The sequence below is a fragment of the Sphaerodactylus townsendi genome, linkage group LG05 (assembly GCF_021028975.2).
Source record: "Sphaerodactylus townsendi isolate TG3544 linkage group LG05, MPM_Stown_v2.3, whole genome shotgun sequence".
Lineage (NCBI taxonomy): Eukaryota > Metazoa > Chordata > Lepidosauria > Squamata > Sphaerodactylidae > Sphaerodactylus > Sphaerodactylus townsendi.
The window spans coordinates 42,096,483-42,122,594 of record NC_059429.1 but is presented as its reverse complement, the minus strand read 5'-3'; the positions used below and the strand labels follow the sequence as shown (position 1 = coordinate 42,122,594).

At 42.1% G+C, this 26,112-nt stretch overlaps 1 long non-coding RNA gene and 1 pseudogene across 3 annotated transcripts in view; one reads left to right on the top strand and one right to left on the bottom strand.

The window, feature by feature from the left end:
- The window catches only part of LOC125432479, a 69,896-nt gene that overhangs the window by 33,487 nt on the left and 10,297 nt on the right, over window positions 1-26,112 (top strand). The window lies entirely within an intron of this gene.
- On the bottom strand, window positions 10,413-10,815 carry LOC125432478 (annotated as a pseudogene).

The following is a 26,112-nucleotide window of genomic DNA, read 5'->3' as shown; positions in this document are numbered from 1 at the left end:
AATGTGAAAACAAGGGAGTAAATGCAAATGAATCTCCAGACTATTTTGTGATTTGGTTTCATAAAAGCTGTCCTATTTTTTTTAAAGACTTTTAATGGACAAATGCAACATTGATGTTCTCTTCCTAGTCTTTCTTATCTGAACCAAAATGAAGTGATGTCCAGTTGTCTAGTGAGATGTCAGATGCCAGCAAAACCATTGCTTTAGTTTCAGATTAAACTAGCGAGGCCCTGGTTCAAATTTCTGTTCTATCAGAATCACACAACACAATAGTATTGCCAGCCTCCAGATGGAGTCTGGGCATCTCCTTGAATTAGAACTAATCTCTAGGTAACAGAGGTCATTTACCCTGGGGAAAATGGCTGCTTTGGAGGGCGGACTCTGTGGCATTATACCCTGCAAGGGCATGTCTGACTTACAGTGGTGGACTCAACCTAAGGACTGTGTTTAGTATAGATAGGCCTTAGGCAAGATTCAATTTATTTGGCTCCCAGAGTCCCTGGTAGGATGAAATATAATGACCTCATATACATTGTCCTTGGAGGAAATGGCAATTTCAAGATTTAAAAAGGCTCAGCTTTTTATTTTAACATTATTGTTGCTAAAGGAAGTGATATAACATAATTGTTAATAGAAAGTAAGGCTATTATTGTGGATAAGGAGAAATGAAAAGGGGCAAATAGGAGGGGAACAATCTAATGACATAGGCAGACAAGTGTAGGACAAGGACAAGGGTCAAAGTCAAGCCAAGCAGCCTCTTCCTGTTTCCATTGATACAGACCTTGGGGGTCAGAAAAGGTCAAGTGTCTTCAGGTGAGCCTGTATTCTGAGGCAGGGCAAGGCCAAGGAAAACTGATTCCTGGTAGAGGAGAAACAGACACCAACAATTTTGTTCTCTCTCAGTTAAAGTAATTTTGATTCATTAACTTGCTTTGGAGGGAGACATTCAGCAAGTGTGGGGCAGAGTAGATTTATAGCCATGCCAGATTCTTGTCCATCTTTGCCAAAAATCAAACATAATATTTGAGTTTTGGGCAATGACCCAAAAAGCCTTTATCCATTTACCGTAAATAGAGCTTAAATCCAGTTTCGGCTGTCAACGTACATTTCATGTCAACTGTAATTTGTCACCGCTGGGCACAATCATTGGGAACTGCTCCTAGAAAATGGAGCTGTATGTGCCATTCCCAGTTTATTGTCGCTGGGCTTTGTGCAACTGAATTCCTGCCTTAGGAACAACCGTGCTTGCTGTGGTGACTTTCAAGGTCCCATTGGTGTCCTTGGGCCAGTTGTGGAAAAGGGAGCAATAACAGAAGATACCTTCCTTGTTACTGAACAGGAGATTCCATTCTGTTTGTGAGAAAAAAATCAGTTGTCTCTACAAATTCAAGACAGCTTCTGAGGACAATGCTGTGATTGTCAGCTGAGAATTCTATTGGGAATAAATAAATCAAGTTAGAACATGGTGCTTTTGGAAGCTGATAGGGAGCAACAATAAACAACCATTTGGAAATTAAGAAAGCCTTTGTGGAGTTCAGTGTTTTACTGAAATGTACAAATAGGAAAACGGTATTTTGTGTTCTGAATCATGCCTGAGGATTAAATGTAAACTTCTGTCTTTCGCCTTCAGTGAAGTGTGAGATTGCAGTTAAACTATGCATGTCCGTAAACTGTTTATGGTAGAGAGACAATGTTGGTGTTTGGGAAGGACACTGATGTGTTCTCCATTCAGTGTGAGGGCCAGAAATGCATTTTCTTGCAGAAACCAGTGTTCTTTGAGCCAGCTCTAACTGAGAGTCACAATTAGCCAGCGGACAGCCTTGGTTATGGTAGGCACACAGATAAACATATTAGGCCTACAAACATGTCCAAGCATGGTGCATGATAATTTATCTAAAACCCAAAGGAAAGTTAACATTGAATTAGGAATATTTCTGCCTTGCAATATGTGGAAGCAGTTTTGTTCTTATGAACAAAATGGTCAACATACATTTTTTTTTACTGCACCTTGATTAAAATTTGGTGGAGTAGCCACAGGCTAGATAAAAATTGCTTCTATTTGTCATCCCTAGTTTGTGGAATTGTTTTGTTTTATGTGATCATTTGCACTATTTTAATAGATACATGTTGCAAATTTGCCATGTACCTGCTAACAGCCATAATGTTTGATGTGTATCCAACTCTTTTTCTAGCCTTCTAATGTGACCAAAAAGAGCAAGCAACAGCTTCTGAACACATGAATGCAGCAGAGCAGACATGCAGTAGAATATGCTAATGCAGAGGGGTATCTAGGCAAACTGGAGCCTGGGGACAAAACCTGAGTTTGGTGCCCCCCCCCAATATGGGCGGTCACCCTCCCCTACCACGACCAAACAATGATTTTTTTGCACCAGTTCACAAAACACCTCCCACCCCCAGCAAAACATTCATATCTTTCTCCCCACCAACTCTCTTTCCTAATTTTGTCCTCACACCAATCCTATGAAGTAGGTTGTTAGCCCGAGAAACAGCTGCAAGCCAGTGCAAGTGGGTATTAAGCAGGTAAATCTCTCACAAATCACCCCCAGCAAAACATTTACCAAATAAATGTCAGCATCATCTCTCACAAAACATCTCCAGTGGAATCCACACCCAAACAACATTACTTTCAATGGTGTCTAAACTAGGGAGCCCAGATTCTCCTTTTAAATCCACCTTTAAAAAGCCTGACGTTACCCTTAACAACCAGAATGCTTGAAGTCATTGTACATAAACGTAAAGTGCTCAAATAGGATAGTGGTGATTTTGAAAAAAAGACAATCAAAGGGAATCTTTGGTGGGCCATTTCAGGTAGGTCCCACATAGTGATGTAGGTATAGATTTTTAATGGGGTGGGTTTGGGGGTGGGGCCACGCCTCAACCTGCCCCTGGGGGCATGGCCACACATCACCAAGCCCCACTCCCAGCCTCAGTGCTTATAAAAGCAGCTCTCTGAGGCCAGGGTCAGCAGACTCCCCTGCCCCGCCCGCCCCCCACCTTCTGCCCTCTCCTCCAGGCAGAGGTATAGCTAGGGAAAATGGAGCCCGGTGCAAAATCTGAGTTTTGCGGGGGGCCCCCATGGGTGGCCACTGTGATGCTGGAATCCACCCCCAAGCAGTATCACTTTCAATGGTGTTTAAACTAGGGAGCCCAGATTCTCTTTTTAAATCCACCTTCAAGGGAGAATCTGGAGTCCCCAGTTAAAACAACATTGAAAGTGATGCTATTTTGGGGTGGACTATCCCCCACACTGAAACAACATCACTTTCAATGTTTAAACTGGGGACCTCAGACTCTCCCTTTAAATCCATGCCGAAGGGAGTGGATTTAAAAGGAGAATCTGGGGAAATTTGGGGGGTGCCTGCTGTCAGGGGTGCAATTGTTAAACTAGCAGCACCAAACTTTCAGGATAACTTTAGGATGATACTTTAGGATGATACTGTCCAGGTTTGGTGAAGTTTGGTTCAGGGGGTCCAAAGTTATGGACCCACTAAAGTGTAGCCCCCATCTCCTATTAGCTCCCATTGGAAACAATGGAGGATGGAGGCACCCCCTTTGGGAGTCCATAACTTTGGACCCCTTGAACTAAACCTCACCAAACCTAGGTGGTGTCAGCAGGAGAGTCTCCCAACAAATCCCTGAAATTGAGGTGCTGCTAGCCTAAAAACTGCACCCCCTGCAGGCCAAAAACTAAAAAACACTAAAATTACAAAAAACACACAAACGAACCTGAATTTTTGCACCCCCACATGGCCAAATGAGGGGCACCTGGGGACATTTGTCTCCCCATGTCCCCATTGCAGATACACCCCTGTGCTAATGTACACGGGGGGGGGGGTTCCTTCCCATATCTAAGTATGGTAAATTAGAGGTTATGTGTGAGGCAGCCTTTTACATGATTGTGGAATACTTCTGTAGGACAATCATTACTGATTGACACATTCATATACATTGACTTCATTGGAAGTTTCATATATAGAGGATTTGCAAAGGAACAAATAAAGTGTCTGTGTTAAAATAGCAACATTTATATGGCACTTTCCCAGAATGATAAAAATATTTGGGGAGATGCTGAGGCTCAGGGCCAAAACATCTGCTTTGCATACAGAAGACCAGAGTCTTCAATTGGAAAGATCAGGTAGCAGGTGCTGAGATCTGTATTTGAGACCCTGGAAAGCTGCTGCCAGAGTAGACAATGCTGACCTTGGCCTTTTCCACACAACCAAAATAAAACGTTTTGAGGCAGGAAATAAAATGTTTCCTCCAAGGGTTCCACACCGTTTTTAGCTCAAAAGGTTTTATTTCTAGCCTGAAAGCATTTTAAATGCTTCCTCGATTTTAGCAATTCTTTTGTTGAGACACATTTAAAACATTTTAACTTGCTGTGCATATCTCTTTAAATAATTTCCCATGCAGTCCCCAGAGTTTCTCCTTGGCACCATTTTCTGAGCTTGCTCCATTATCTCGCCTGTTTATTTTCATCAGTTTGTTTTTATTATAGAGGGGGTTGATATCTTTGAAGCTGTGAGTACACAACCTATAAAGTGTTGCAGCATGAGGTTTTGAGGCATCAGTTCTACAGGGAAGTATAAAAACAACAGAACAATTCCAAAATGGTGGCTAGAAATTGTTTTGGGGGGTGAATGTGAACAAACTGAGGAGATTGAAAACATTTTGTGACTGTTTTACAAATGTTTTCATTGGCTTGTGCAAAAAAGGCCAACGAACCAGTGGTCTGACTCAGGATTAAGTAGCTTTACATGTTCATTCCCATCTGTTATCCAAGCACTTCTTAGAACAACCCTGCATGTTCAGTAGTATCATCCTTTTCTATTTATAGGTGTACTGAGATACCCTTTCCTATTATCACATCCCCAAACCACGCCAGGCTTGTCAGTGGGTGCAGGCTGTGGCTAAACTTTGTGATGTGCTCCCGGTTCTCCAACATTATGTTGGTTGACATCCTTAGCCATTATCCTACTTCCACTCTGTATTGGGCCACAGCAGCCTTAGAAATAATTTGAGATGATACTAAAGATTAGTCTGACTTTTACTTCTGCAGATCATGAGTCAGTAGTGTCGGTGGGAAATGAGAACAGGACAACATTTTTGTTACACTCTTTAAAAAAAATCAACAGCTTTTCAAATCATGAATAGGGCTGCTGTTGTTTAAGTATTTGATATGGCAAGAACTTAAGCTTAACTGATGGAAATTCATGTGGGCACACGAAATGATATCTTATGCCGCACAACCACTGGAAATGACAAACCTGGATGAGGTTGGCTTCTCTAGCTCTGACAGCTCAATTCTAAGAAGAGCAGCACCCTTTAAATTGAGCTTAAAATGTTATAACTCTGCTTAGGATGGCACTGTGGAAGGCTCAGTGTCTAAACCTGTAGTGGCGAACCTTTGGCACTCCAGATGTTATGGACTACAATTCCCATCAGCCCCTGCCAGCATGGCCAATTGGCCATGCTGGCAGGGGCTGATGGGAATTGTAGTCCATAACATCTGGAGTGCCAAAGGTTCGCCAACACGGGTCTAAACGTTCATGAACACTGCACCTGTCTTTTCACTGCAGCCTGTGCCTTTTTTTGTAGCAGAAAAACCAGATGCACATATCATTTTTTAAAAAAAATCTGATTAATACAGCAATCTGTTAATACTGTATGTCTTGAAAACAAAAGGACACAAAAAGTCCACCGTTGCACAGTAAAGCAGTCTTTCTGCAAATGGGAGCCACAGTTTCATCCATCTGATGACCTCATACCTCCTGAACCTCATATGCTGTTGTTGTGAAGCCCTTACTGCAAGTCCCTAAAGCTTGCCCCTCTGTGAGGGAGTTGTCAAAACATACTTTAAGTTTTGAATTTAGGATTTAGCCATCCCTGAACAGCCTACGGAATGCAGACATTTAATATAATTTATGAAGTGCAGTGATGTTTAATCAAAGATTCGGATCCTTCATAATTTATCTTAGGATGTAAAAGCCAACATGTCAAGTACAAGATGTTCATGCTGAACCATTACTGAAAGCCCTGGCTGGGTGCTCCCTGAAAAGTGGTGTGATGGAACAAATTTCCCTGGTTAGAATGGGTACTTCTATGTCAAAAGGGAGACAAGAGCTCTTCTCTCCCTCCCTTCCTTCCACAACTTATGGCCAACCTTTCTTCTAAGCAGTCCTATTGCAAAGATTACCTAACTAGGGACTCTGTGTTTTTAAAATTTTCAAATGGGTGATTTTAATCCTTTCCAACAGCCAGTTAAAAGCTTCTGCCTAATGCATAAAAATTAAGTTAACAGTAATTAATGTAACCAGCCTGGAACCTTCACAAGCTCCTGCCAGCAAACATCTTTGGGTGTACTCGAGAGGCTGCAGTTTGCTTGATGGTGCCAGCAAACAGGTTGTGGATTGTAAACACTGTAATTAGTTAGTAAGTTTCTAAATCTCCACTTATCAGGCTTGTGGTCTGAATTGTTAGTACAGATGACCCCCTGAGAAGAGAGAAAAACAAAGGAAGGGAATTAGCGCAACTTTGCTTTGCTTTGCTAGCATATGCCACTGGGCCACTGCTTAACCTGGCAAAGTTTTTTGATAAAATGATAACTGCAGTCTTGCTACAAAATGAAGAATGCATTAAGGCTTCGCTGGTTCACAAGAAGCCACTTGCTCAGTTCGAGTCTATTTTTACTTTATTTTAAGTGTTTATTTTTAACATCAGCTCTCAGAGAGGCACACAGAAAAACCATATCCAGATAAACAGCATCATTAAAAAGAAATTAAAACATTAAAAACTCCAAAACCAACCAGCACAAAGAGTCAAGCAGTAAAAATTATGAGAACTCTAGTGATGCTTTACGGACTACCAACATTTTATTCCAAAGCAAACTTGTTTGGACTATAGACTGCATATGCATATGCTGGAGTTTCTGATGCCACTGTCTCTTTTGTTGCAGCATACTACCATAGCCACCCCACTAATGAATGATTGGTTACCAAACAGTCATTAAAATGATCAAAGCAGCAATAATACAATCCCTAAAATAGCATATAAAAGTTTACCAGTGTTTTGTTTCTTTGTGAAACAATAAAAGCATTAATAGCACGTAAGATTATAACAAACTTTGTGGCATATAAAAATAAAGCATCTATTTTTTCCCCGTCTGATCAAATAATCAGATCAACAGAGAAATTGAAGACTGTTACTTGGTCACCCACAATAAAAATAAATAAATGGAAGTAAATTAGGTTAAAAATATTTTACCTTGGCCCTGCAAGGAATTCTATGACTGAAGTCATGCATCTTACCTCCCTGAATGGAGTCATGCATCGTAATACCTCTGTAGCAGATCTTAATACTCAGGTAGGCTTATATGGGAGAAAAAGATTCTTATGATATCCAAGTCCCAGATTATTTAGGGCTTTAAAGGTAAGGTTTGAATAATGCTCAGAAATCAATCAATAGCCTGTGAAACAGGCAAAAACTATTCCTGTGGAAGTACGTAAGTTAATAAGAAAAACAGTCTAATCCAACTCCCCGGTGAAAAAGTGAGTTGGAGCAAGTGCTGGAAATCTGCACCTCATCCATCAATTCACCTTTGAAATAGCGGTGAATATGCCTGTAAGCAGATAATATACCTGTAAGCAGATAATAAACAAACAGATAATATATCTGGTTCAGTAATATTCTCTGAATGGAGTTTTAGTGTGGTTGCCAACAATAGTTAAGCTCCGGCTTTGCAATCTTTTGAAAATGCTATTGAAGGCAAAGGTTATAATAACCATATTAGCCCGTATTGGAATTTAATCGGAAGCAAATGTCCACCTTATTTCTATCACATAATTATATCATCAGTTTTCACCAAGATAATGCTCACACCATCCAGATGCATTTTATGAAGATCAGAATCCCTTTCAGATGTTACAATTGCACTTACCAGGAGCCTACAAACTGCATATACTGGGAGTATGTGGTGCCCCAGTCTTCCTGATATCACAGTCTTTATGTGTAAGAAGAACCACAATTACTTAACAAGTATGTCCAACTTCAGTATAAATAAACAGGAGTCCTTGAAAAAATCCAGTGATCAGCTCACACATACTGGAGCTACATGCCAAAGGTCAATGTCTGCATTGCCCCTGTTCACACAACATGTCAGCTGCATCCATTGAGAAGGGCTATACATAGTTTGTTGCTTCCTAGTACATCTGATAGTAATGTCTGAAAAGCTCTACTGAAAATAACAGCATCTCTAGGCCAGCTCCCTGGGTTCTTAAAGGGTCATGTGCAAAAGAAGCAGAGCCAGTAGTGTTGGTTCGCCCCCACCCCACGGATTTTCTTAGAAGAAAAAGGCAAACCCCAGCTCGCTTTTAGTAAAAGAGAGCTGTGGCGAATATGGGTAAGGAAGTGGGTAAGTGGTGGCTGGATGTGAGGGAGGGCAGAGTGAGGTGTGTGAGGATGAGCTGGATGTGTATGAGAGTATGTGTGTTGTGTGGTAGCAGTGGGTGAGGCACAGAGCGTGAAAGTTTTGCTCCTAACATTTCACATCCATTTACTGTTAATTCTAGCCAGTTAATTACAGCTGGGAAAGCCTTTGAAAATACCTCTTTTTCACTTAGAATTTTAACTCAGGAATTACTCTTATTGAACTTTGTGGGCACTTGCATGCATAGTGTCAGTTTCCCCGAGCACCAGATGCTAGGGAGAAACCCTAAGGGAGGGAGAAGGATGTTTCCTTAATATCCTGCTTGTGTATTTCCTGAAGGCATCTGGCTAGCAAGCACTGCTGGAAACAGACGCTGGTTAGGTGACCCCTTGGTTTAATACAGCAAGGCTCTTCTTAAGAATTATTTATAGAAATAAATTCAGTTTCAAGGAAGAGGGACAGGAAAACCAAGGCAAGGAAGTGTATTTTTTATTTAACATTATGCTGCTGCCAATTAAGTTTGGAATCACTGAGATAATTCATTATAAAGCAAAGGGAACATAAAACATAAATCTCTGAGAGGCTGTAGGTGTTGTAGAGGAATATGCATCTGAGTCAGCCAAGAATCTGGCCTACAACCTCAATTCTGCAAGTATTGTTAATTTCGTTGTCAAGGATGAAGAATTTTCAACAACAGGAAATGGCATGCTCTGTGATGTGAGGATATCAAAGACTAAGAGCTTGCCTGTTCACCTTCTGCTAGAATATTCAATTAGTCGAATTACTGGGTGGCTATAACTGCAATTGCACTGGACCTATAGGAAAATGAAGTCAGTTGTTGTAGTGAGCTCAACAACACCAGACTTGTTAATTGTTGCTAAGTGCCAAGAGCTAATATTTTAAAAAGAAAATGCAGCAATTTAAGGCAATATAATGCTATTAGTAGTGGGATCATGACGGGAAGAGATAATGTGATTTTTTGCGGGGGAGGGGGTAAAAGGAATGGATGATAGAAGTGCTATTTCCTGGCCTTTTTCTCATGCCATGTCATTCCCTCTGTAGTCTAGTCTGATCCAGCTCTTGTTTTGTGTGTCCTTTGTTGGTGCAACACTTAGTAGCCGTTGATGGGGAAGGAGAGCCCCATCCACATCTAAGTGGGTATCTTGTCAGGCGGAGCCCAGATCATCACTGTCTTGTGCATACAACTTTGCATCCAACTGGATTGCCATATTGGTTTGGCCACAGGATCCTGGTCCAGCCATGGGTTTCTTTTGCTGAGCAAAGGCTGTGACTTTTCTTAAAACCAAAATGTCTCCATCGGGAAAACCAAGTAAGATTTGCCACTGGCTTCTTTCATATTTCCAAAGGCAGGTCTGCCATTTCCTTTCTCTTTCCTCACATGCATCCATGTGGCCTATTAATTGAGTTGATCCTGTATTATGTTCACCAAGAAAGCCTACTGAGTTCAGTGAAGACTACTCCCAAGCATAGATAGGTCTGCAATGGCTTCCTTTATTTCCTCTGTTACAAAGTATAGATAGCTTAAACGTCATATCCGTGCTTAGAAACATCTTCTTTATATGTCAGAACAAAGGAAAAGTCCCTTTTCACTGATTCTCCTTATAAAAGTAGGCTTGAAAGAGTTGGGGTGTGGTGTGCACAGTGAATTAAGATTTCAAATAGGTTTTCCCACAAAAAAAAAATCAGATGGAGTGTAGAAGTTCTGCATCGTAAGGCAATATGAAGAATGTCCCCTTCAAGTCTCTCTCAAGATGGCCCCTGTCATTCTTCCAAGTATAAATTAGCCATATTTAAAATCAACTTTTTAAAAATAGAAGGCAGATGCTCCACTCAGTAGTGAACACTCTGATAAAAAGATCCCCACGTTCTATTCACGTGTTTAGTTGACACAGCCAAGCGACATCATGATTACCTAAAACAGCTCATGAGAAAATTCTAAATGATTTTAAGTGTCAGTCAGCTGTAGTCTGCTGATTTGAGTGGAGGCCTTCACGAATGTTCGGTGACGACTGCAAATGACAAGCAAGCAGATGAGAATGATGCAATTGCTCACTGTTTTGGAATTGCTCTGGTGCACGAATAAAGGAACAAGAACATCTGTAAACAGGGGACCAAAAAAGATAATGGCCTGCAGCCAAAAAGGCAAGGACAGCAGTTGCATTTTAAAGGAGTGCATCCTGATGCTTTCATTTCCGAGTTTTTCAGAAATATTCAGAACGTTGCTGATGTTCCAGTGCCAGTCCGTTATAAGTCTCATTGATTTTGAAAACGTAGTAGAAGACTATTGCACTCACTATTCGATATAATTCCACACCTGTCCATCCCATTCTCTGGGGGAAGTTCATCATTCTCCATGCTTTGTGCCTTTCTCCGCTGAGAAATACGCCAAGAGCCATGAGACAGGGCGAGTGACTCAGTCATATCACCCCGCCACTCCTAGCCGAAAGCAGCAGGCAACAGGGACTGGCTGGTTCCAGCCGTTTTCAAGGAGCTTTCAGCGCTGGGGCTCTGCCATCCCTTCCTAGAAACATCTTCGGCACCATCGCTGGTTTTTTTGCTTTTAAATCCATTTGGAGGAATAGGACTGTGTTGTTTGAAAGCTCCTATACCATGAATATCATCTGGCCCTAACAAAGATATTGTTTTTGAAACACACAGCGTTATAAATTTTAAAGCTTTTAACACTGAAAAATGTACAATTTTCTTCTAATGTACCCGTTGACTCCCTTTTTGGGCAGGACAGGAATTGGGCCAGACAGATACTTTGAAGGGTTTATTACAAATTTGTCTGTACGATCAATGTCACTATTCGTTGCAGCTGAACTCTATACTGTGATCTTCAGTTATTCCAGATCCCTAGTTATCTCTGCTCACAATGTGTGTGCACGTGTTTGTCTTCTACTGCAGCCCTAGGTCAACATGACACTGCTTAAATAACTGTCCTATTTAGCGAAATCATTGATTGCCTAAATGTTTTGGAAGCCGCAAAGCTGTTTGAATAAATTAGGTCATGCTGAATTTTTTTTAAAAAGGTATTGAGCAGTCTGGATGCAATAAAATGGTCTTCTATTATTGTTCATGGCAGGTCAGGCCTTTGAACGAGCCAGGGAAATAAATAGGCACGCTATGTGGGCCTTATTAATTAAAAGATTAAACATATAGTGTTGATTAAATAATAAAACAGGTCAAGTCAGATTTGAAATTTGTCAATGTCATGTCATCTGGGTTGCACAAGAGACCTCCCAAAAGCAGCATGGCCGATGTTTTTGGTGGTTGTAGCTTTTTCAGGCTTTGTGGTTGTGGTCTGGCAGTTTTAGTGCCTAACATTTCATGCACATCTATGGCTGGCATCTTCAGAGGCATGTCATGGTAAGATATGTATTGTACTGTGACATGCCTCTGGCAATGCCAGTCACAGATATGAGTGAAATGATAGGAGCTAAAACTACCAGACCAGGGCCACACAGCTCGGAAAACTCACAACATCCAGGTGATTCTGGCCATGAAAACCACTGACAGTATGCTGGTGGTTTATGTTTTGCTTTTGGGCCAGTTACCAAGAAAAATATGAGGACAAAATATCCGCTCCCTCCCCTCCGCTCCTTAGCCTTTTAAGGCAAACAGACAGCTCTTATGCTAGGCTCTCCCCTCTAACTCCATCATTGTTAGGCTGTGCTCTTCAACTAGCCTGGATCTTTGGCCTTTGACTGTTCCCTCAGTCTGCTCAGACCCCAGAGAATCTCCCACTTGAGCAGTCCTAATGGCATGGTCGGTTTCAGTGCGTGGTAAGGTCCAGGATTTGAAAAGGGCCTCTATTTTTCCTATTTCCAATGGGAGCAGAACAGCCAAGGAGGTGAGAGATCAGTATGCAAAAATTCACTTTGCAAACAGGGTTGCCAACTCCAAGTTGGGACATACTGAGGGATTTTGGGGGTGGAGCCTGAGGAGGGTGGGATTTGGAGACGGAAGGGACTCCAGTGGGGTACACTGCCATAGAGTCCATCTTCCAAAGCAACCATTTTCTCCAAGGGAAGTGATCTCTGTCACTTAGAGATCAGTTATAATAGCTGGAGATCTCCAGCCACCACCTGGAGGTTGGCAATCCTGTTTGCAGATGTCTCCTTCTCTTTAAGGCAGATTGGGCTGAGTCAGAGGTGGAAAAAGGAAAAACTGCGCCTGGGACTTGCGCGTGCCCTGCGCCCCTGCAGCGGCGGCACCTGCCCCCGCCCCAGAACTCTCCCAGAATGCCACACCACGCCCACGTCCACTCCACGGCCTGGCCACACCTCTGCCACAGCTCCGCCTGGGGTGTCACAGTCCCCCGACACATGGGTACTACGCCACTGGGCTGAGTGAGAATTCAGAAGGCCACCCAGGAATCTTTATGGCTGAGTAGGACGTCTAGATACAATTGAAACTGAGAGTTTTATAAGATACGTTATTAAATAAGGATCAATTTAGCAAATGATTGGCCGAGAGTAGCTGTGGCTCAGTGCAAAGATGCCTGCTTTGCATAGACAAGGCCCAGGTTCTATTCCAGACAGACCAGTTAGAAGGATTAAGTAGTAGGTGATTTGAAAGATCTGGACTTGAAACCCTGGACTGCTGCTGCTAACCTTGGTAGACTAGTGGTCCGACTCTGTGCCCATGTTTTCATGAACAGAAATCTAGGCCAAGAACCAAATTCCAATTACTTCTACAGACATACCTCACCAATTCTCTGTGTTGGTTGGCAGCCCATTAATCCTTCATCTGACTGCCTGCACAAAGTAACTCAGAAGGCAAATCCAAATTAAATTAGGACTGTAGGAACCATTTCCTCCTTCTTTCTGTATCTAAAGCTGGACTGAGGGGTTTTTTTTGGCTGCCAGAGATCAGCATTAGTGCCTCAAGGTTTAATTTTCATGAACACTGGCGAGAGTACCAATTAGACTCTGGACACTGACCATTCATCTCCCAGTCAGCCGAGGGATCATCTGCTCACCTGTATGGTCAAAGCTGGCCTTGAGTCAATTTTCTGTCATCATCAGGTGTATTCATTTGTTAATGCCAGTGCTTTTTCTGGAATGTATCCTTTTCACTAGACATGATGATGATGAAGTTGATGATGATGATGATAACAACAGCAATAAACATAAATGGCTAAAAACTGGTGGAAAAATCAAGGAGAGAAAGTCACGGAAAATGAGAAGGTCCAGATCTTGTGGGACTTTTGAATCCAAATGAGCAAAGTGTTGGCACATAATACACTGGACATCACAGTGATGGAGAGCAAGAAAGTGGCCATCATCAGCATGGCAATACCTGTGGACAGCAGGGTTGATGAAAAAGAACATGAGCGTTGAGGAAAAATGAAAAGAACATGAAGAACAAAAAGAACAAAAAGAACTAAATACCACAATGTGAAAATCAAGATTCAGCAGCTATGGCACAAACAAGCTGAGGTTTGTCCCCATGGTAATTGGCATGCTGGGTGCCATTCCAAAAACACCAGGGTGGCACTTGAAACCTCTTCAAATCAACAAAATCAGCATCTGTCAGACTTAAAAGGCATCCCTGCTGGGATCCACACAAATGATATGTCAATGTATTACAACGTCCTAGGCCCCTGGGTGATGCTTGAATTGTAATGGAAGGCAAATAACCAGCTAAACAACTGGCAGCAGTGATATTAAACAAAATTAAGTAATAATAATAATAATATGATATAAAACATAATCAATAATCATAATACTACACCGATACATTACAACTTCCTGGGCCTCTGGGTGAGGCACGTATTGTAATGAAAGGCCAACAACCAGCTAAAGAACTGGCAGCTGTAAAATCAATCAATCAATCAATAATAATAATGCTTTTATCTCCCACAGAACACCAGAATTGAAACCACTCTTCAATTTTGCTAATTCTCATTGGACATCTCCCTGACCAGTTGGATCACGAGTCAAAGAGGAGGTGACCAGTGAGAGTTAGGGAAATGCAAGAGATTTCAATTTTGAGCCACTCTGGCTAGGCATCTCTGTGTGAGGACAGCACTGGTGAAGAAACAGTGAGATCCATAAAAGTACATTATGTAAAACTGTTTTTAAAGCTCACTGAGGTTAACAAATAAGCTGGAAACCATGGTTCTGTTCTGTAACTAGTCCTAGCTAGTAGGATGACTCATGCTCAGACAATCACATTACATATTGTTAGCTTAATTAGCCCTTGTTGTATGTGATGTCTGAACTGAGCCAGTGTTCCACTGACTGTGGCAAACCCACAATCAGAGTTTGAGGGCAACCGTTAGGTTTTCCAATCTCCTGGTGGTAATTCTCTCAAAATTAGAACTGACCTCCAAGGGACAGAGATAATTTCTCCTCAAGAAAATGGCTGCTCTATCACATTATATCCCACTGCGGTCCCTCCCTTCCTCAAACACCTCCCTCCACAGGCTCCACCCTTGAAACTTTCAGTTACTTCCCAACCCGGAGCTGGCAACCCTAGCGCCCCTGTTCGTTGTTGTTCTCTGGATCTGGTACTCAGAGAAATACTGCCTCTGAAGGTGCAGAGCCGAATCAGCCTGGTGCTTAAAAAGCCTAATAGGTTTCAGCTTTTTCGGCTTTTGCTTGCAGAGAGAAGAATTCCCTGCTCTTTGCTAAAAATCCTACTTCCAACCTCGATCCAAAAGCTGAGCACAATTGTTTCTGTTCGTCCCTACGCTCATTTGTTACCTGAACTCTCGGGATGGAATTGCTGGAAAATGCTTTGGGAGCCACTGTGGTGTAGTGGGTGGGATAATGCACTAAGAAAGTGGTTCTCAACCTGGGGGTCGGGACCTCTTGGGGGTAGAACGACCCTTTCATATGGGTCGCCTAAGACTTTCTGCATCAGTGTTCTCCATCTATAAAATGGATAAATTAGGGTTGGGGGTCACCACAACATGAGGAACTGTATTAAAGGGACACAGCATTAGGAAGGTTGAGAACCACTGCACTAAGACATGAGAGATCCAAGTTTGAATTACTCCTAACCAGCAAAGGCCTTTGAGCTGGTCATTCTCTCTGCCTTATCTGGAGATAAAACAATGATTACCTGGATCATTCTGAGCTCCTTAGAAAGTAAAAGAAAAGTGTGACAGACTGATGGTGCTTCTCAGTTCAAGAGAGTTATAAACCACTGAGAATATTGAAATAATGCCTTAGTAAGCAGGTAATTTTGGCAGCACACTAGTGATTTAAGAAATTGATGTTGACAACAGAAATCAGTATGTTTTATGAATTTATTTTAATATTTGGATAGTTGGGATGCTATTTCGAATCCTACCTCTTGGAATACAGTATTAACATTTCAGTTGTCAGGTGCTATTCCCTTTGAAGCAGCTTTGAATTTACTGTTAAGTGCAGAGTTCCCTTCCTAAGCAAGCACTTTATCTCCTTGTCTGGTTGAGCCAGTCCTGGCAACAAACCTGCACTCCTGTTCCCAGGGACTGTTAGAACCACTCATGATGTGATGCTTCACACCTCTCTTTCAGAGCAGTAATGGGAACGTTAGGGGATCTTCATGGCACCTGGAGCTGAGCCAGGCAGCTTCACTCCATGTGCCTGGTGAAAGCTGCTGCTTTAGCTGCATCTCTGTTTGCCCCATCAGATCTAAAGGCTTTAAGCTAAAGCAACCCCGTAGGATCAGGTAGTCGGAGCATTAGCTTCACACTCTCCAGATCACATGGCGAGCATTCGTTTCAGGGTCTGTCCTTGGAGTGTAGAAGGCCCAATTTTCTGCTTGTGTCTATTATACCAGCTCTGGAGCTGTGACAGTTTTGCTTTCTGTGCCTGGACTGTCACCAGAACTGCTGCTGCAATTACAATAAAAAAAATCTAACAATTGCAGCAGAGATTCTTTAGTCCTTGGCACGGCTCTCCCAAGCTCAGAAATTGATGGTGGGCCCCGCGGGTCCTTCAGGGATCTTGCTGGCTTCCAATATTGATATAAATGCTACTCTCCAGCTGGTATCCCCTTGGCTGGATTGTTTCCCAGTTAAATAGTAAATTGCAGCAGCCATGGTGTAGCCGACATTACGGAACACGCCAAGCTCGGGTAATAAAGGACCTCGACAGTGAGTTTCTCCCTTGCAGATTGTCCTGTACTGTAACAGCAAATTGGGTTGGGGGCCAAGAGAGCTTTAAAGCCATCTTCTCATCTTTATATATTTTTTTCATTTTGGCCCAGACAAGTGACTGCTTTGTAGCAAAGCTCAGATCAGCTCCAGCTGTACCCCTTCTGCAAGGCTATTAAGCTGAGAGAGAAGCAGGAAAGCGTCTGCTGATCTCTTCCCTCTGTATGCACAGAGCAATCCTCCACCTATTACCTCTTCAGGCAAAAGAAGGATTTGGCCTGGAGACATTACAAAAGCTGCATGCTCAAAAGGGAAATTCTGCCTTAGGAATGCTTATTGTCCAGCATAGAATACAGTCTGATCTGAATCAGTAGCAGGCCGATCCTGCAATTACACAAATAATAAGATTTTGACACTTTGCTGCTGCCGTGTCACCGAAGGCTGCGTTTTCCAAGACGGTTTGTATTCAAGTTTGGATCCTTGAGTGCAAAATACATGTTTATCACATCTGTTATGCTTGCAAGCCTGTAGGTGGTAGCTGGAGGTCTCCCGCTATTACAGCGGATGTCCAGGGATCAAACCCTGCCCTTCTTAGGATCCACCCCCAAACCTCCAGGTATTTCCCAACCCGGAGCTGGCAACCCTAGTTATGCAGCAATGTATAAATCTCAGCATTTCCTTTCAAAGTCGTAATATTAGCACTTACGTGGCACATTTTAAATCAACAAAAATGTTTCTTATATATTATTCAATTCATCTTTACAATATCCTTGTCAGATAGGCTACTGTCATCGTTTATTTAATTTTTTACATATGCTTTTCAATTTTTAAAACCAGTTTGCTTGTGCAGGTTGCGGTAATCAAAATATAAAGCAATGCTACAGCAGTATAAAAAGAACAATTGCCAATCAGGAACCAGGAGTACTAAATTCACTTTGGCCAGGAACTATAGATAGATGCAGGGTTTAAGTCAAAGCTGCAGAATTGGAAGGTAAAATATTTATAATTAAAACGCTTAGAAGTCCTGAAAATTCAGAAATGTTAAGGTTTGCACCTATAAAATGGAGTCCTTAAGAAGATTTGTTTGGAAGTTACAAATATGAACAGGGTTAATTAAAATGATCAGGCCGTAGGAGATTTCAAAGAAGTGTGCCCAGAAGAAACGCTGCCATTTGGAGTAGAAAATACTGACCTTCATATACCAATGGTCTGAATAAGGCAAGTTTATGAGTGTTTGATAGATACCTATGGCTGGATTAGTAACTGGGGTGATGTGATCTTTCTGGCTCATACTTTGCACACTTTAGCAGATGTACCACAGACTAATCATATTATAATAATAATATTTCTTATTTATAAAGTGACTCTGAAACTAGGCACCACATAACAATTAAATTTGCAGAACAATTCCTTCCTACAGGCAAGCAGTTGAAAAAGACAAAATGGGGTGGGCGGGGAGAGAGAGAGAGAGAAACAAAGGATATCTCAAAGCAGGAGTTAGCAGTCTTCTGCTTACCACTAGTGTGTGTTTCTCTTTTGTTTCAGCACATTTTGGTACACTGAAATATGCAAAGGTTCTTAGCTGCCTTGCATACAACAGCAGAAAAACTCATCATATAATATAGAGTGAACTAAATGAAGAAGTGGAGGAGTTTGGATTTCCTGTAAGGAGACTCAAAGGGGTTTACAAACTTCCTTTCCTCTCCCCACAACAGACGACTTGTGAGGTAGGTGGGGCTGAGAGATTTCCAAAGAACTGCGAGTAACTCAAGGTCACCCAGCAGGTGAATGTAGGTGTGGGGAATCAAATTTGGAAGCGAAGGGCAGGGCCACAAAGTATAGATGGCTGGACCTTCAAGGGGAGCAACATATTTTGTCCCTGACTATCTGTATTTGAGATGTGACACTGGGAGACCAGTAAAAAACTATTTTCAATAAAGTCAAATAACAGCAATACAGGGCCTCAAACTCCATTAGGCTATGAAGACAGGGGCTGACCCTTTCCCGTGTGTGGTTTGGTGGAACAAAATGGACCCTCTCTCCAAGTTCATACACTGCTTTTCAGACCAGGGTGTGGGCTGTTGGACTGTTCATTTGGAAAAATTATGCAGGGAGATGAAAGATTAATCCTCCCCCCTCCCTCTCAGTCTTGCTCTATTTCTCTCGCAGAGACACTAGAGCCCTGCACTGCTAGTATTTCACTTTTTCAGAGACTCATTCCTGAATCTCCCAGTGTGCCATCTGGTTTGACCATGAATAACAGTCTAAGGACCTATTTTTATCACAGTTGGTTATTTCTGTTTCAGTATTACAAGTACTAAAATAATGTAGACCAGGATCTCGAGTAATAAGTACTTTTGTCCACACAGACAGGATTCAGAGGTGGTGGTTGTTGAGCAGTCCCAGCTACCTTCTCCCTAGCCCCCAAAGCAAGGGATTTTCTGGTGCTTTAGCCACACATCCCTGTGCTGATTAGCTTCTCAGAAGTCAGGTCATAGTGCTTCTCAGTGGGGCTGTCAGTTGCTCCTACCCAAAATAATACGCAGCCCTGCTACCGTTTCTGTGATTAGTCATTCCGGGATGAAAAAGCAGTGAGTCAAGAGCCTCTGGTCCATCCAGTCCTTTTGATTCACACTTTGACTGTGTAAACAAATCTCAAGCTGGTGTGAATTCAGGCCTGATGTTCCAGAATTAATGGAGAGAACACCTGGAATGCTTGATGAGTTTGAAATGATCTTTTGCCCTCCAGTGAATTATGATTCTGCTGTGGCTCTTATTCGGATTTTGCAAAATACCCAAGTTGCTGCTGGTGAATGGGAGGAGAAATATCAGGTCTGTGGAGCAGGCCTGGCATTGTGAGGAAGTGGTGTGTGGAATGTCTTGCCCGGATCTCAAATTTTACTATTATGAGTGCAGAAGGTGTTGCTGCTGAGTCACATGATGGCTGAAGTGAGCTATGATCCTGAGGCTTTCTAGCTGATGCTTTTAGGCTGTTTACATGTTGCATACAGCTGACATTACACCCACATGCTCAAAACCCTGGATTGCAGCAGTACATGAGTGTGTGTGTGTATCACATCTCTCTCTCTTCTCTTCCTGCACCATGAAGGAATCCTGCCTTAGAACCAGATTCAGTTATCCATGATGAACAAGTACAGCCACATGACATAACTGGAGTTAGTTCTTCCCCTTTCAGAAAGCCAGCATTCTTAAATTTTAGTCCAGATTTAGAGCTTGGGTGGACAAAACCTAGCTCTGGTTAAGCCACATGCTGTTTTTATATGTCATCAAGATGTCTTTATTGTGTGTCATATGAGAGGGGAGGATAGAGGGACATGCACAACCCCCACAACATGCCAAGTCCATGCACATTCAGGCTTTGTCATCTTCACATGATGCCTGAATGCAACCCTAGGCAACTGCACCAGTCTCAACTTTCTAATTATTCAAAAGAGGCCTGTAAACTGGATGAACAATTCAACAGCAATGTCTTGCTGTAAACTGGATGAACAACCCACTCAGTAGTGTCTTGCTGTTCATAACTCCTGGATTCCACCCTAGCTTCTGGAATGTTCTACTGTTAAATTCTCCTGCTGCTGATTTTGGCTCTGTTATGCTCTTAACTGGAGCCTAGAACCAGTGTGAGAACTTATACCTTTTTCATCTGCAACTTTCAAAGCCGCCGCCACCACCTGCCCCATGGAGTAGATTAGCCTGAAAGTGTATAGCCTTTTCTGCACAAAAATGTATAAAATGTTTTCAATCCCTCCCCCCTTTTGTCCGCACTCACCCCCTGGAAGCGATTCATGACCACCATTATGTGGGGGGGGGGTTGGGGGGAGGGGGGGTTGGAGTTCATTGGTGAACCAATGCTTTATTGCTTCACAGCCTCATGCTGCAATTCTTTGTGCCTCATGCACTTGATGCATTGAAGATTATTCCCCAAAATAAAATAATTAAGAAATAATCTAATAAACAGGTGAAGGGAAACAGAGAGTGAGCTCACAAAAGGGTGCTGAGGAGGAAGTTCGGGATGGCAGAGAGGTTTGTAAAACATTTTAAATAGATACGCACAAGTAAAATATTTTGAAAACGTTTCAGCCTCAAGAATCATTTGAAAATGGGATTCATTTAAAATGTTTTGAGACTGGAAATAAAATGTTTTGGGGTAAAAACAATGTGGAACTTCACGGAGAAAACATTTTATTTCCTGCCTCAAAATGTTTTAAATAAATTGTGTGGAAAAGCCCTATGACTGGCCCGAGGTTACTCTGCAAGTGTCCATGTCAATGTGGGGGTTGGAACTTTATCTTCAAGATATTAGTCCAACACTGTAATTACTACAGGCTTTCACATTTGGCCATCTTTGTCTTGCATTTCAGTGGGCCTCCCCAGACACAGAATACCAGTATCTGTAGCTATGGGTGCACAAAATCTCCAGGTTTTTCCCAACCCAGGCCCAGCAATGCTACTTTGCAGCATCCAAGTTCCTAGGGGTTCCCAGGGTTTAACGGGCTGCATTGGATCATCACAGTTCTGCTGAGGTTTGGGTTGTGTACTAAATAGAGTTGCCCATTCTAGGTTGAGAAATACTTGGAGATTTGGGGAGTGGATATTGAGGAGAGTGGGATTTGGGGAAAAGAAGGACCTCAGCAGGGTATAATGCCATAGAGTTTACCCTCCAAAGCTGCCATTTTCTGCAGGAGAACTGATCTTGATCATCTTGAGATCAATTGTAATAGCAGGAGCTTTGCAGGTGCCACCTGGGAGAGGCAATTCTAATTCGAAATCAGCCATTCTTTTTTGGTCTTCTCCTCCACAAAGGAAGATGCAAACTAGTCCCAAAAACATAAGAGATTATTTTCTTGCCGTGTTTAATCACAGACTAGCCCTGCTGAAGCAGGAAAAAATAGGGTCTTTTAGCATCTGTGGCAGGGAAAAAGGGGGTCTTATAGCATCTTGGATTTATTGTGGACGACGTCCATGTTAGGTTATAATGCTTAGTAACACCCTTTCATCATATCTGGAGAGTACCTCCTTAGATTGTAATACAAAATCCTAAATGGATACTTAGACATTGTTTATGAATGTGACGGTCTTATTGGTGATGGATCTGGCTGCAGTCACAGGGATACAACGGCAGGAGCTACAATTCTGTTGAGTTTTTCTGACTGTGGCTTCTGTCCAAGCTGTTATCGAAATAGTAATGATTCAGGAGAGTAAAAATAATGATATAAATGCAGCTCTAAATTGTACTAAATTGCATCTCCTCCAGTGCCTTAAATTAAAATTACTGCAGAAAAAAAGAGATAGAAATGATTAGTATAGTTTTCCATCTTTATTGCTGAATCGTCCACAGCTTCATCTTCAGCAACCAGTATTTCTTCAGCAGGACCACGTAGGACTTATGCTTGAAATTATACCCCTGGCTTTTTGTTTTCATATGAGAAGGAAGCATATTATTGAAGTGGTGAAATGGGAGATGCCGGACTAATGAGAAGGATAGTAGGATTGAATTTTAGGTTTGTGCTGGTGTTTGTTTTGCACAAATCACATGTTGTCTAATGTAAAATAAAGACAGTAGAAGCAAAGTCTGGGTCTTCCCTTCCTGTCACCCTTAGTAATATTCAGTTCAAAAGTAGTACCATCCCATGAGCAGTGACACATAAAACTCATTACTAGTAGATGTGGTGTAGGCCACTGGTTTTGAAAGACTTCAAAGGGATCAGAGATGTTTATGAAGATTAGGTTTATCACTGCCTATTAGTCATAATAGCTGAATGGGACCAAGAGGCAAAATGCCTTGAGTTGCCCCACACTGCAAACCAGTCAGCAGGCTAGCTGCTGTGGCATGTGAGTTGCCCCTGGTGGAAATAGATGCCCCATTGACCTGATGCAGCATGACTTATTTTTAACACTCATTTTTATATCACACACACACACACACACACACACACACACACACACACACAACACCACACGTGAACTAAGGGCAACACATATCATTCTACTCTCTTTTGTCTAGTTTCATGTCTGAGTGTGGATTTCAGCCCTGGTATTCTGACTTGGAGGGATGTAGGAATATTCAATCAGGATTAGAGGAGGTTGAGGGGATACAGAATTGCTCTCTTTAAGAATTTGAAAGACTGTCAGAGGAGGGCAGGACTCTGTTCCTGTTGGCAGCAAAAGACAGAACTCACAATAATGGGTTTAAACTGCAGGCAGAAAGGTACCAGTTGGATATAAGGGAAACAATTTACTGGAGGAGTAGTTCAGTAGTGGAATTGGCTGCCTAGGGAGGTGGTGAGCTCCCTTCACTGGCAATCTTCAAGCAGCAGCTGGATAAACATTTGTCAGGAATGCTTTAGGCTGATCCTGCATTGAGCAAGGGGTTGGACTATATGGCTCCTTCCAACTCTATGATCCTATGAGTCCTAATGTGACCCTTTGGCCACTATATTGCTCTGGCTCTGAGGTGTACTCTTTGTCATTGTACTGCAGTGCAAGTTTTGCTGTTCATGCAAGCAGCAGCAAGCAGGGAGGGCAGAATCATTTGTTTATAGTAGCCTTGTTTGCAAACTACAGAAAATGTACATACAATCCATGTACTATGTACCCTTGTTTCCCCAAAAATAAGACAGTGTCTTATATTAATTTTTGCTCCCAAAGATGTGCTATGCATCTTATTTTCAGGGGATGTCTTATTTTTCTGTGTTCTGTTCATCAGGCATGCTTCCAAACAAAAACTTTGCTACGTCTTACTTTCGAGGGAGGCTTTATATTTAGCACTTCAGCAAAACCTCTACTATGTCTTATTCTCAGGGGATGTCTTATTTTTGGGGAAACAGGATATATGTGTTGAATAATTCTCATGTTACATTCATCACATGTACAGCTGAATGTATGACTGAAACCACAGATATATCCAGGTACTGGTCCTTGGTTTCATTTGCAAAGTGAATATCCATTGGCTTTTTCTTACAAACAAATGCAGTCAGATACTCACAGGGTGTACATTCATTCATTGTAACAGGTGATATATCATACTGTTGTGGTCACAGAGATGGATCATATCTGGAAGAAGGGAAGGATATGGGCTTGCTGTTTCCCACTTCAGCCGCAGATCTTCTGTTTTGTCTAATGTCTAAGGTGTGGAAACTCTGCGGGAAAGGAAAGCTAAAAGGAAATTATGACATTTGCTTCCCAGTACAGATGCTTAGGAACATAAGACAGCATATTTAATCTAATAAAATAAATAACCTTGGCTTTCATGAGACATTATCATTTGAGTCGAACTGTAAACTGTTTCACATTACACTTTTTAGGTGTATGCCTGAGATGTTTCCAGGGAAGATCTAATGGTGCCATCATGGGAGGGCTCTGTCTGTAGTGGTGATGCTGCTATGGAATATCTTCCCAGGGGAGACCTATTAAGCCACCAGGCAGGGTCTTGATGACCCTGGTATTTCAATTTGGAGCTTTTTTCCTGGGGGGCGGGGGGTACTGCTGCTGCTTGATCTCATTTGCGGTTTGCATTTCTTGACTTTCAGTTTTATTTGATACTGTTTCCTTAATGGTGGCAACTTGCCCATGATTTATCGATTACCTGGGAATCACAAGAATAAAGAACTCTATGATGTGATTTAGGAATTTGATTTAGGATTTTGAATGGTACGGAAGACTGAAGGAAATACTGGATTTGGAGTCTAATAGGTTTGCATCAAGCCACTGTTCCCTTCCAGAGGACCCTATTCTTCTCACAGTTCAAAAACTCAACAGGCTCAGAGGGTTTGTGTTAGAAACTCTTCACTTGATGAACTTCTGCCTGCTGTAGCACTGTTAGAAGCACTGAGTTTCTGGAGAGAGAAGGAAGGTGTCAGTCTCTATTGATACAAAGGAACTAGCACAGCACAAAATGCATCCTACCTCCAGTTTGCATCTTTCTGGCCCCTTTCTTCTTAATCCATCACAGGTACAAGAGCTTTTTGAGAGACTCTACCTCTGGGCTAGCTAACCTCTCCTCTTGTTGATTCCAGTAGCTGTTCCACTACAAATTGTTTGTGAGATTGAGCCAACTGTGACCATGAATATAATCAAACAAAGTTCTGTTAAAAATAAGAGTTGTTAATGCAGCTACGTGGGTAGAATCCAGGCTCAGTTTTAGAGAATTAAGCCTGTAAATGATGGAAAGACTTCAGGAGACAATGAGTTTCGGAGTGGAGACCATGATGTACATAAAGCTGAGGTAATTTTTCCAGCCGAAGGAGGAAATATGGTCAGAAACACAGTCTATGGATGAATGTATGGGCAAGAAACAGTCCCAACCTTCCTTCAGTGCAGACTTTCCTCCCTGTCCATTTCTTGGAAGCCATTTGTTGCCTTGTTTTCATCTTTATCACAGGTCTGTGCTTCTCTCCTCCTTTACTTTCATGTGTACAGCACATGGCCCCAGGAGGACCACATGCAACCCAGTCAAAAATGTAAGGTGCTTTGGGGCACACAAACCAGTGGGGCATGAATAGCCAAATAGGACAATTTGCAGCACCCAAAATTTTCAGAGCAGAGACAGTTTCAAATCATTGCTGTTTTAACAAACATTTGAATATTTTGGAAGCACAGACATATGGAATTTATGTTCCACTGGCACTGAAGCTTGTTCAAGACTGACGCACATCTGGGTTTTGGTTAGCTTAGTGGATGTTTTGTACTGCACAGGATTTTTATCGGTGTTATCAGGGTCCGTATTTCAGATACCTTGTGGTACTTTTGGATTGTTTGTTGTTTTGGACATGTATTAGACTTATAACAATACTTCATTTGAAAGTAGACAGCAATTGCTGCAGGCCTTCTTCAGACTAATTTTTATTTGGTTGTACTGTGTGCACTGATCCCTACTTAATTCAAACGGTGGAATCCAAAGTTTGTAGCAAGGATCTGCTCCATTCTCCCATTCTTGGCTTACCTTGGCAGGAGTTGCATTGACCTGGGGCTCAGAGAAAAAGGACTGAGCTTCATGAAAGGAAAAGAAGCAACTTCTTTGCAAGGCATCCAGGCATAGATACTCCACTTCCAGACTAAGGAATGTGGGTGGAGCTAAAGTCCTGGACACTCATCTTGTTCCAGTTCCCCATGTGCTGTGAACCTGATTCCCTGATGAGGAGGATACAGGAGTTGGCTCCTTGTATCAGCCTTGGGAGTACTTGATATTTCTGGCCTCATTTCCAGCTGTGATATATTCTACCTTGATGATTACATTCTTGTGCTGCAATAACAAGAATAGTCATGCTTGAAGGCTCAGATAAATAAGACAAAGATCACACGTCTCACTGCATCCACAAAATGTAAACTGCAGGTTTGTGCAGCCTCAGTTTGCCTCATGGATCTTCAGGGAAGTGAGAGGGGGTTCAATTCTTCAGCTTCCACTGAGTTTCACTATAAGAAACTGGATTTGTTAATGTAGTGTGAGGGGGTTATTTTAAGGGAGAAAAGACACATACTGGTACTTCAAAAATACTCCTTGAAAATGTAATTCACAAAGCAGGGAACCAAG